We start from the raw sequence: 12,981 nt of genomic DNA on the forward strand, positions 1-12,981 counted from the left end.
CCGGAAGACTTCAAGAGTGTGCTGGGGCGGCATAGCTCGGTTGGCAGAGTGGCCGTGTCAGCAACTTGAGGGTTCCAGGTTCGATTCCCGCTTCCGCCATCCTAGTCACTGCCGTTGTGTCCTTGGGCAAGACACTTTACTCACCTGCTCCCAGTGCCACCCACACTGGTTTAAATGTAACTTAGATATTGGGTTTCACTATGTAAAGCGCTTCGAGTCACTAGAGAAAAGCGCTATATAAATATAATTCACTTCACTTCGCTAACAAGTTAACCAGGTATTACTTCGGTGGTAAGCACGCTGGCCATGTGCGGACAACCAGTGTGTGGCAATGGGACAAAAGAAGGGGACCGAACAACCTGGGATACAATAGCACTTCATCTTTGACATCACGTATATTCCCAATTACCCCTCCTCACTTTTGAATACAGCCAAAACAAACAAGTTTGTCTGCATATCAATCAGAAGTCTTGTCTTGTTATAAATGTGTGTCTTTATTACCAAACTAGTCTGTATTATCCTGCTCCAAAGTCTTGTTTGTTAGCTAATATCCATGTCATATGAAATATCTCACCTATCCTCCACAATTTATGCTCTTCGCCATCTTTACAAACAAGAGCGGTCAATAACATTATAAATGATGTTTTATGTATTAATGTAATTTTTATGTATTTTGGATTGTTTTGTGCATGTAAAAATATAATTATTATCTATTACCTACTCAGTGGCCTAGTGGTTAGAGCAGGGGTCGGGAATCTTTTTGGCTGAGAGAGCCATGAAAGCCAAATATTTAAAAATGTATTTCTGTGAGAGCCATATCATATTTTTTAACACTGAATACAACTAAATGCGTGCATTTTTTAAGTAAGACCAACATTTTTAGAGTATAATAACTCTCTAATTCCATTTAATAACATTGTTATTTCTTGAACAGGTGCGGTAGAAAACGGATAGAGGGATTAAAATGAATGAGAATGTTTTATATTTTGAACGTTATTTTTAATATCGTGAGTACCAGCGGAATTATTTATTACTTATCGTGTTAAGCAATGTCAGCTAAGATTTATCTGAGAGCCAGATGCATTCGTCAAAAGAGCCACATCTGGCTCTACAGCCATAGGTTCCCTACCCCTGGGTTAGAGTGTCCGCCCTGACATTGGTAGGTTGTGAGTTCAAACCCCGGCCGAGTCATACCAAAGACTATAAAAATGGGACCCATTGCCTCCCTGCTTGGCACTCAGCATCAAGGGTTGGAATTGGGGGTTAAATTACCATAATTAATTCCCGGGCGTGGCACCGCTGCTGCCCACTGCTCCCCTCACCTCCCAGGGGGTGATCAAGAGGATGGGTCAAATGCAGAGGACACACCACAGCTAGTGTGTGTGTGACAATCATTGATATTTTAACTCTAACTTTAACTTTAACTTTAAATTGGGTTTTGCATTCATAATTTTGGGTGTCTTCAGGAAAACGCATAGGAAAGATTGCTTTCGATTAAGTCTTTGTTGGGCCTTTTGGAAGGAAAAACCGATGTACCTTTGTACTTAATGCAAAAGTTTTTTACTGCGCAGTTTCCGGTCCCATGACAAAAATACCAGCGTGAATGCCAGGAAAACCACACTGACTACCTTTTTTTTACATTTTGACCATTAATCCACCCATTGTATTGTGCTGCACTGTTCTCATGTTTGCTTCATTCTGCCATCAGCTGTGATGTTAATGTGTGTAATGGCCTGACTTCAAACCTTTGGGAGTGCCCGTAAGGAGTAAAAGAAATAAAAGCCTGGGAATGCTGGGAACTTGTAAAAATTAGGGTTTATTCCAATATCTCCCCCCAGCTCCTTGTGCTGTATACATTGAGTCAGTTAAATTGTGCCTCTGAGACACTCTCGGATTGAGCCAAGATTGTCCTGATTGTTCCCCTGAGATTGTTTTGGACGACTCTTTCGGATTCTGACTGGAATCAGCTGGATTCTCAAGGAAACACAATGAGGATGTGGCTAAAACACGTCCCGAACCCACTACATTATAAACATGGTGTTGCTGTAACCTCGCCAAGTCAAAAGGTTTGACATACGTTTTGCATTATAATAAATTCAAACAAGTCTCCAAACTTTTGTTAATGTTGACTATAATAAACTTGGATCTACAACTTTGATTTCAAATATTTATGATGGCAAAAGTTCACTCTGAGAGCCGTGTGTGTGTCAGTTATAGTAAAACCTCAAAGGTCCTATACAACCGTTCTGGAACATTGGCTGTATTTTGTATTTCAAAGAACATTTTCTCCTATGGAGATAATGTACAAATATTCCCTGTTCCAGCGTTAAACTGTCGCAGATGTTTCAAGTAACTTTTTAAGCATTGTTCACTGTCATGCTAGTGTAAAAAGAGGTAACGAGGTTAATCAATGGTGAAATGAAGACTTTAAAACAATATCAATCAATCAAAGTTTATTTTTAAAACCCTTAATAACAAGGGTCAGGGCAGCAAAAAAAAAAAGAACAGCATACACCAAAAACAATATAGCACATTTTCAATAAGAAAAATATTCTAGCAACATGCATTTTCTTGTGCTTGGATCATTCCATCAACGTTAGTGCCAACTTGGGTGGGCTAAAAAGAAGTTTGCATTGTAGACAGACTTGCCAACCTTGAGACCTCCGATTTCGGGAGGTAGGGAGTGGGGGGCGTGTTCGGGGGTGGGGCGGAGGCATGTTTGGGGTGGGGGGCGTGGTTAAGAGGGGTGGCGTATAATTCACCAACTCGAATATTTCATTTATATTTCATATATATATATATATATATATATATATATATATATATATATATATGAAATACTTGACTTTCAGTGAATTCTAGCTATATATATTTATTTTATTATATATAAAAATAAAATAAATAGTTGAATGTCCTACGGCACCTATCAAATACAGAGTAATAAAAACACAGTTGTTCTACTAACTGTACTGTGCTAGCTGGTTACAAAAAAAAAAAAAAACAACACTTACCTTTCACTATTTGAGTAACCTTTGTTCTGCCATTTGCGTATTGGCGAGCGATCTCCGAATCCAGGAACTTCCTTCACGGATTTGTTGTAGACATCCGCAAATGAGAACGGGATGTTGCTTCCAGCTATCAGCATAGCCATCTTTGTGCAGCATGAGATACACCATCGGGTCTCCATTTTACGAAGTGGGCCATAATACTGGGCTGTGAACGATGCTGCGCTGCAGACTCTTTGTGCTTCGCTGACTGACCGTTCATGGCTGAGTATCTGCTCGGCCGCCGTGTTCAATGGAGAAGTCTGTTCTACAAAATTTACAGGAAAGATTCACAGCCCTACAGTTTATAGTTGTCTGCTGCATGTTCCATGACATAGTAAAACACCACAACTTGGCTTTATGATTACATGTATGTGGAGGTAAATGAGTGTTTTCATGGTGACAAACGGTATAGTTTCAACTCCTCATTTGAATAGGGTGGTCTGCACCACTTTTATCAATTGCACATGCAGTTTCAGTACATCAGCTGCAACACGGCCACTTATACTACACTACATTTTATAGTTTGCACATGCTATATTTAGCACTTATTATTTGGAATTTTAATAGTCAGGCCTTGACTGTGCTAATATTACACATGACTTAAAGGCGACCCTGAATATATCAGATGACCCCTTTTTTCAAGACTTAACAGGCAACATTTAGATTATATGTTAATTATGCAATTTAGCAAAACACACTTCCCCCTTTTTATTTGTTAATGTTATTCTTTTGAAGTGAGAATAATTCTCAGTGGGGTTTAGATCAGGTGATGGAGGGGGGAATTGTGATTTTTCTTTCATCTTTGAAGTATTAAAGATAAAATAATATGACTCGACAGTCATTTCTATACCAAACTTCCATCCTATTTTGTATTTAGTCCTGTTTCTTCTCCATCAGTTCACCTGACCTGTTTATTACCTCCGTGCACTTAAACAACAAAAGCGCAGAATTACTTAATATTTAATAAAGGTGGAAATAAATATGACCCAAATGCTAAATATGCTGCAATGGCAATCTTTCAATAAACGATTGCAGTAAATGATGAGAAAGCACTGAAATGCTGAAAGTGTCAAATATATTTTTATGAAAAAAAACACTGTGAAATGTGATGGCATTGTTCCATTATGACCCATTCATCAGAAACATATTAAGGGCCTGATCTACTAAAGGTTTGCATGTATTAAAACACAAGCTTGATAGGACACGCAAAGCTGATCTACTAAACTTGCGCACAGAGGGTTGCATCTCTTAAAAGACATCTCGACGGGTGGATTTTTTTTAATGCATTCTAAATATCAAAATAATTATCCACTCCGAATATTTGCATTTGTGTTTGACTTGTTTTTTTACACTCAAAACACTTCCTTGGTCTACGTAACATGTATTGGTAGTTTTTTGGTCAAAATTGGCAAAGATCATGTTTTACAGTCTTATTTACGTTCCTCCACTTCGACTGCATCTCCTTAACCCGTCAGCCATGTTGTAATCTCTGGTGCTTCCACGTGGACTCCACTAACAGATATAAGTTCCAACTGTTGTCTACTTTGTATTAGAAATGGAAACAGCGGCGGATACATGTGCATGTATGAGCCAGTCTGCCCAACAACCAGAGGATAGAGAAAAAAGGGAACTTATTGACTACAACAAGGAAAACAATTGTGGACTCAGTCTAAGTTCACTGGGGAAAAACGTTACCATTTATGGAGATATCTGCTGATGAGATAGGGCAGCAAACGTCACAGGGCAGAGCCAATTCCAAACAGCCCGTTTGGCGGAAGTTTGAAGGAGGGCACGATTACTTTATTATCATCCCTGGTTTGATTTTAAATGTTCGGGACTTATTGGGATCCCAAATACACCCAAGAAGGTACCATCAGGTTAGAAAACATTGGTTTTCCCTGATAGGTCTTCTTTAAACTTGTTGTAAGCATTAACAAAAAGAAAATACTGACACATTCAACCTAATTGCAAAGACTACTTCCTAGCTAAGACAATACACCATTGTCTATAGTCTCCTGCCATCTAATGACTTGGGATTACAACTGCAAGGACATTTTATGATATAAAACAGTACATCCATCCATCCATTTTCTACAGCTTGTCCTTTTTGGGGTCGCTGTAGCCAATCTCAGCTGCATTCGGGCGGAAGGCGGCGTACACCCTGGACAAGTCTCTACCTCATCACAGGGCCAATAAATTAGTACAGTATTTGCAAATGAGACACAGAAATGGAAGAAAACAAGATAAGAACTGGGCAAAACAGTTTATTATTTAATGGTAAATATATCCATCCATCCATCCATTTTCTACCGCTTGTCCCTTTCGGGTCGCTATCTCAGCGCCATTCGGGCGGCAGGCCAAAAGTTTGGATACACCTTCTTCTCATTCAAAGCATTTTCTTTATTTTCATGACTATTTACATTGTAGATTGTCACTGAAGGCATCGCAACTACGAATGAACACATGTGCAATGAAATAACTGAAAACATGTTTTACATTCAGGTTTCTTCAAAATAGCCACTCTTTGCTATGATTACTGCTTTGCTCACTCTTGGCATTCTCGCGATGAGCTTCAAACACACCTGCGGAGTGAAAACTATTTCAGGAGACTACCTTTTGAAGCTCATCGAGAGAATGCCAAGAGTGTGCAAAAAAGTAATCAGAGCAAAAAGTGGCAATTTTTAAGAAACTAGAGTATAAAACATGTTTTCAGTTATTTCAACTTTTTTTGTGAAGTACATAACTCCACATTTGTTCATCCATAGTGTTAATGCCTTCAGTGACAACCTACAATGTAAATAGTCATGAAAATAAATAAAAAAAAACATTGAATGAGAAGGTGTGTCCTACTGTTCATATATATATATATATATATATATATATATATATATATATATATATATATATATATATATATATATATATGTATTTATGTATATATATATATATATATATATATATATATATATATATATATATATATATATGTATTAGTGCTGCGAATCTTTGGGTGTTCCACGATTTGATTCAATATTTATTCTTGGGGTCGCGATTCGATAATATATCGATTTTTTTCGATTCGATTCTCGATTCAAGAACGATATTTTTCCAATTCAAAATTATTCTGGACAATGTTTTATCAACTGATTGCAATAATGTAAATTTGTTTTAACTATTAGACGAACCAAAAATATGACCTTTTTTATCTTTGTGAAAATATTGGACAATGTGTGTTGTCAAGCTTATGAGATGTGATGCAAGTGTAAGCCACTGTGACACTATTGTTCTTTTTTTTATTTTTTATAAATATCTAAAGATAATGTAAATGAGGGATTTTGAATCACTGCTATGCTGAAATTATAACTAATATTGATACTGTTGTTGATAATATTCATTTATGTTTCACTGCTTTTGGTTTGTTCTGTGTCGTGTTTGTGTCTCCTCTCAATTGCTCTGTTTTCTGCAGTTCTGAGAGTTGCAGGGTCAGGTTTGGTTTTGGAATTGGATTGCATTGTTATGGTATTGCTGTGTAGTGGTTTGTTGGATTGATTTAAAAAAAATAATAATAAATAATAAAAATTAAAAAAACGATTGAAAAAAAGATGAGAATCGATTCTGAATCGCATAACGTATTCGATTCGATTCGTATTCGAATCAATTTTTTCCCACACTCATATAATATATATATATATATATATATATATATATATATATATATATATATATATATACACATACATACACTAAAACACAGGTACTGGTAATTGGTACTGTATCGATTCAATTGTGAAAGGCACCCATCCTAATTCATGCAAGATTACGTTTTAAAGGCATATTTTTGCATTCCAAATTGTATGACCTCATTCGACTTAAGATGCCCCCCACCCCACATCCCCCAGATGTAACCTCATTTCTACCGACTGTACAGAGCGTGTGCAACTAAAGGTTGTTCCCTCCCCGGGCTTTCATCGCATTCGGCACAGTCCTTCACATGAAATGGCTTCTTTCAGGGCACACACAACGTGACGACGCACACAGCACCGACGCACACAGCACCACAACACACAAAAACAAGCAAGCTCCTTCCGCTAATCTTGCTGGAATGTTCCAGCGACAGTATTTCAAGACAAATCTGAGTCTCTCTCCGAGCCATTTCTTTAGCAAGAGAAGAAAATCCCCTGGGATCAATCTGTAATTAAGCACAGAGGGCGAAAACAAGCCTGGAGCTACATCACTAATACTCGCATCCATTAGTTGCGAAACTCCCGGATAAAAACAAGGCTTTGACATGCACTTAAATAATCTTGATGCGTATCCCTCTGAAGAAAGGTCTTCAAAGACACCTTCATAAATGAATCGTTAGACGAGAGAGAACTGTCATTTTCCATCAATCGGAACTTAAATACAGGCTACATTAAAACTTCAATCGTAAACAAGTTGTTCCCATGTTCTTTGGCTGTAAATCACAACCATAGTTATTTATAGTTAAGAGATATGCTTGCATGCCAGTGAATACAAACGTGTCTCCAAACTTTGGCCTGCTACCCCAAGTATCAATGGTTTCGATTGACAATTTATAATGGAACAACTTGTTCATTGTTGATGTTGTGACTCTAAAAATCTAGTTTATTGTCACATTAAGTACCAGTCAATTGTTTATATACACTCCTGCATTGTGTTGAATAGGGACGTGTCTCGACATTTCTGATTGGTACCCAATGTGACAATAAACTGTCAGTGGTTCTTCAATTATTTTCACCAAGTGCCACCTCCAGAAAAAACACCATAATGACCAACGTTACAATACAGTAGCATAGTAGGCCTAAGTAATCATTAAAACAAGGAAGATGTTTTATTTAACAATTATATTCAATCATTTTGGCTTCCGCACAACTAACCACCTGCTTGCCAAATGACAGCTGTATGTTAACCGGGGCAGCATGGTGGGGGAGGGGTTAGTGCATCTGCCTCACAATACGAAGGTACTCCGGCTTTCTCCCACCTCCAAAGACATGCACCTGGGGATAGGTTGATTGGCAACACTAAATTGGCCCTAGTGTGTGAATGAGAGTGTGAATGTTGTCTGTCTATTTGTGTTGGCCCTGCGATGAGGTGGCAACTTGTCCAGGGTGTTCACCGCCTTCCGCCCGATTGTAGCTGAGATAGGCACCAGCGCCCCCCGCGACCCAAAGCGGTAGAAAATGGATGGATGGATTTATCTTAACCGCATAATGTGTGATGCATTGGATTTTTGTGACTGTTGTGGCTCTTGGAAATGACGATGAACCACACAGTATATCACAGTATATTGTTTTGCTCGTTAAAATAATACATGTATTATAAACAGAGGTGGCTAAAGTGGCCAGAAATTGTACTCAAGTAAGAGTACTGTTACTTTAGAGATGTATTACTGAAGTAAAAGTAAGGAGTAGTCACCCAAATATTTACTTGAGTAAAAGTAAAAAGTATGTTGTGAAAAAACTACTCAAGTACTGAGTAACTGATGAGTAACCTGATTACGGCAACAAATAATGCACAAAAACATAAAAATAGCAATGAGCAAATTTAGAGCCAGGAATATCTCTTAAGCAACTAAAACAATAATATATTTTAAATAATAGTACATTAAAATAAAAAAAATTAAGGCACATTGAGCCACAATAACTTAACAGCACCATAGGCTCAATAGGCATAGATTGATTGATTGAAACTTGTATTAGTAGATTGCACAGTACAGTACATATTCCATAAAATTGACCACTAAATGGTAACACCCCAATAAGTTTTTCAACGTTAATCAATTACTTAATAAATGACCAAGTCGAGGTGATCTACCTCATACATACATATACATACACACACATATCATATATATATATATATATACATATACAGTATATAATTTATATTTATTTATTTTGCCATTTTTGTTGACATGTTAAAGGTGTTTTAATGAATATACATGCATGTTTAACACATAGATTCCTATCTTTCACGAAGACAAGAATATAAGTTGGTGTATTACCTGATTCTGATGACTTGCATTTTAGTGCTGATAACGTCCACTTTTTCAAATGGAGGAGAAAAAAAGTTCCTCTTTTCTGTCTAATACCACATGAAAGTCGTTGGTTTTTGGCATCTTATTTGTCCAGCTTCCATATTTGTTTTTATACACTTTACAAGAAATACATTGGCGGCAAACTCCGTAGCTTGCTAGCTTGTTTGCGCAGGCTTTCGGAGACTCTTATTTTGTTAGCGCAGGCGCGATGGAGCGTCACTTTTATTGTGAAGACAGGAACTGTGCGATCAGTCTTTAGGCTTTTGACGGGAAGTACGGTTGAAATAAAAAGTGTCTTTTTTCCTTTACACTTTTGATTGATTGATTGATTGATACTTTTACTAGTAGTGTTGAGTATTAAACTCTGCGACTGTTTTTTTTGGATATTGACCACGTTGGAGTTCCGGTCAGAGAACACACGGTCATCATTTGGACTCTTCCAACTTTAATGGTGCATATTGAATTATATTAGGTGCAGTTAGGATCTGTAAACCACAAACAAACACCCATCAACCCATCTGGTTCAAATCCCACCTAGAACCAGACTCGTCACGTCCGTTGTGTCCTGACCCTTGCTCCTGATGGGTGCTGGTTGGCGCCTTGCATGGCAGCTCCCTCTATCAGTGTGTGAATGTGTGTGTGAATGGGTAAATGTGGAAGTAGTGTCAAAGCGCTTTGAGTACCTTGAAGGTAGAAAAGCGCTATACAAGTACAACCCATTTATTTATTATTTATTATCAACATTTATGTAATTTATCTAAACAACTATATATATATATATATATATATATATATATATATATATATATATATATATATATATATATATATATATTAATATTATGCCTATAGATATGCTCTAAGTAAAGTACTAGAGACATAATATATTGCATTTTCACCATGGCACATGAACTAGCCAAATTAGTAGCATCAATGCTATCCTAAACAGGGAGATGTTAGCTCGTAGCATTCTGACAACACAGCACTGATAATATTAATAGAACACCAATAAATGTTAGACAAACACAGTGATGTCTATTAATAAACTAAATGATTCTTATATAATAATTAACATACTCACATTGTCATAGACTAGAGCACCGATGAAACATAACAGAGAAACAAGTCAGCACACATTAACACACGTCAAACAAGAAGCGGAAGTGACACCTACAGGAAGGAAGCGGAAGCGACACTGTCAAGAAATGCTTCAAAATAAAGTATTTGAAACGAAAATAACATGGAGAATTCTTAACAAGTAGATTGCACAGTACAGTACATATTCCGTACAATTGACGACTAAATGGTTAACACTCAAATACATTTTTCAACTTGTTTAAGTTGGGTCATGTGACCGCCTGGCTCTGTTTGATTGGTCCAACGTCACCAGTGACTGCATGTGATTGGTGAAACGCAGGCATGCGTGGATCCTACTTTGAAGCTCTGTCAAAAACCAAAACAAACATCAACAGATCCATAAAAAAAAAAAAAAAAAAAGTAACGAGTAGCGAGCTAAATGTAGATAAATGGAGTAAAAGTAGCGTTTCTTCTCTATAAATATACTCAAGTAAAAGTAAAAGTACGTTGCATAAAAAATACTCGTAGAAGTACAATTTATCCCAAAAGTTACTCAAGTAAATGTAACAGAGTAAATGTAGCGCTTTACTACCCACCTCTGATTATAAAATATGTATTTTAATTTACTATGGTAGTATTATGATACGGCAGGTTATATGTTTTTCTTTCACCTTGGGAAAATGGCTTATGTAAGATGACACAATAGTGTAACTTGGACAATGATGTACACAACAGGGGAAAGTAATTCTTCTTTTTTTTCTCAATCTTTTAATCATCCAGCTATTGAATTCTGGATTTCTTATTGAAAGAGAACAAATAAAGCGCAAGGTACATCATGTTTTTAATTGTAGTGATACGCGCAATTACAAACGGACGTCGCGAAGGATTGAACCCACGTCTTGTGGCATAAAAATGACTTTACGTACACTATTAGAGATGTTTGTACTCTTTGGTAAGCTGCTCCACTCAACCTCTACCTGATCTGAACCAAAATGGATCCCCAGCCACTCTTCGAAGCATCAAACAGGTTTATATGTGGTTATAGTGTATATATATTTTCTCATTTTGTTTTGCACATTCTTGGAGTCACTATGTGCGTAGTCATTTACTTTTTTTGTATTTATTGTTTTTCAAATCACCTGGCATGTATACTGTGTATATGTACATAATTTATCAATGTTTTTAACTTGATAGTTTATATACATGTTACAGGGTATATATATTTTATTATTGAATGTATCAAATGTGATGAATATTTAATGGACCACAATGGAAACAAGCTTTTTGTTTTTTTGTGCCATCCATTTGCCTTTTTGTCATGTCTTGTGATCATGTTGTGTTTAGTTATGTTCTGTTTTGTATAAGACTCTTTTGCGCCCTGTTTTTTCACACCCTTGTTTTGTCGCCACGGTTACTTATTGTGTTCACCTGTCTCTGATTAGTGCTTACCCGCTCACCTGCTACCCGAGCACTAATCAGAGGCAGTACTTAAGCTTGTAGTTGCCAGGCAGTTGGCTTGACGTCATTGTTGTTGTTCGTTTCATGCTCTGTTCTTGCCACAGTAAGTCATGCTTGTTTTTTCATGCCAAAGTTCATGCTGCTCTTTTCAAGTCACAGAAAGCGTTTTTTGTGTTACGTTCATAGTTTACGTTAAAGTATTCGTTTTGTTTCCTTAGCCTAGTTGTGCCTCCGCTGTGAGCGCATTTTGTTTGTACCTTTTTAGTTAAAATTAAATCATGTTTATACTGTACCTGCACGCAATGTCCCGAGTAGTCTGTCTGCTTTCCGACTTGACATTTTTTAAAGCATTACATGGATTCAATTCTTTAAGATGTCAATAAACTTCTCAATCAATCAATCAATCAAACATCAGCAGCTCTGTACTGCTGGCAAAACAGTAGATGGCTTGAAATAAGTTTCCCGTCAAATAATATCATCATGTGCTGTTATTTGATTCTATTGGCATTTCAAAAAATATATATTTTATTGTCTATCCAAATTCCAAACTAACTGAAACTCTCAAAAGCCCACATTTTTAAAGGACCCTGGGCAGTTCATGTGTTGTCGAAATCTCCCGGCAAACTCTAAACCGCGTCCTAAAGCAGTCACGTAGTACGGCTTCGCTTATCATCATTTTCAGCTACTCACCCTACATGAAGCAACCCTCGATCTACACGTTTTTTGCAAACGCCCCTCCATTACTCGACATGCCTCGAAACCTTGCCACATTTTTCCCATCACTACCATATCATGGTTCTGCATCTTGAGCGTCTGGACTGACAGAAATAATGTAATAATATTGTCCAGCTTTTACCTTGGGGAGCATACACTTTTGTGGGCTTCTCAAAGGAGCTGCTTCTTTGTTATGTGACATTAGAATCTGTTATTGTTTTTTTTATGTTGCACACGGACGAACAAGAAATGTTAGAGTTGACAGCAAACTGTGGCTGTGTACCCAAGATAATTGTCCAATTTGTTGATTCAGTTCAGGACCGCAGAGATCGAATTAAAACTGTAACGGTACAGGGAAAGAAGAAGACGGCACAGAGGCAGGGACGTCGTGTAGCTCTAGGTGTATTTATAAAATGACGTGTGCACTTAATCAAGATACGTATGGTGTGACTACGTGTTGTGTTTAACTGAGTTATTGAAGGTGCGTGTTGAGTGAGGTGCGGAAGTCCAGGGAGGGCAATGCAAGCTTGGAGGTCTGTGGGCAGGGTGGAGGTCAAAGGCAGGAGGGGGGCGTCAAGATCCATGTCAAAGCGAGAGGTCGAGATCCAAGAAGGCAGCCAGGGAACC

Source organism: Nerophis ophidion, linkage group LG02, assembly GCF_033978795.1.
Source record: "Nerophis ophidion isolate RoL-2023_Sa linkage group LG02, RoL_Noph_v1.0, whole genome shotgun sequence".
NCBI classification, from domain to species: Eukaryota; Metazoa; Chordata; class Actinopteri; order Syngnathiformes; family Syngnathidae; genus Nerophis; species Nerophis ophidion.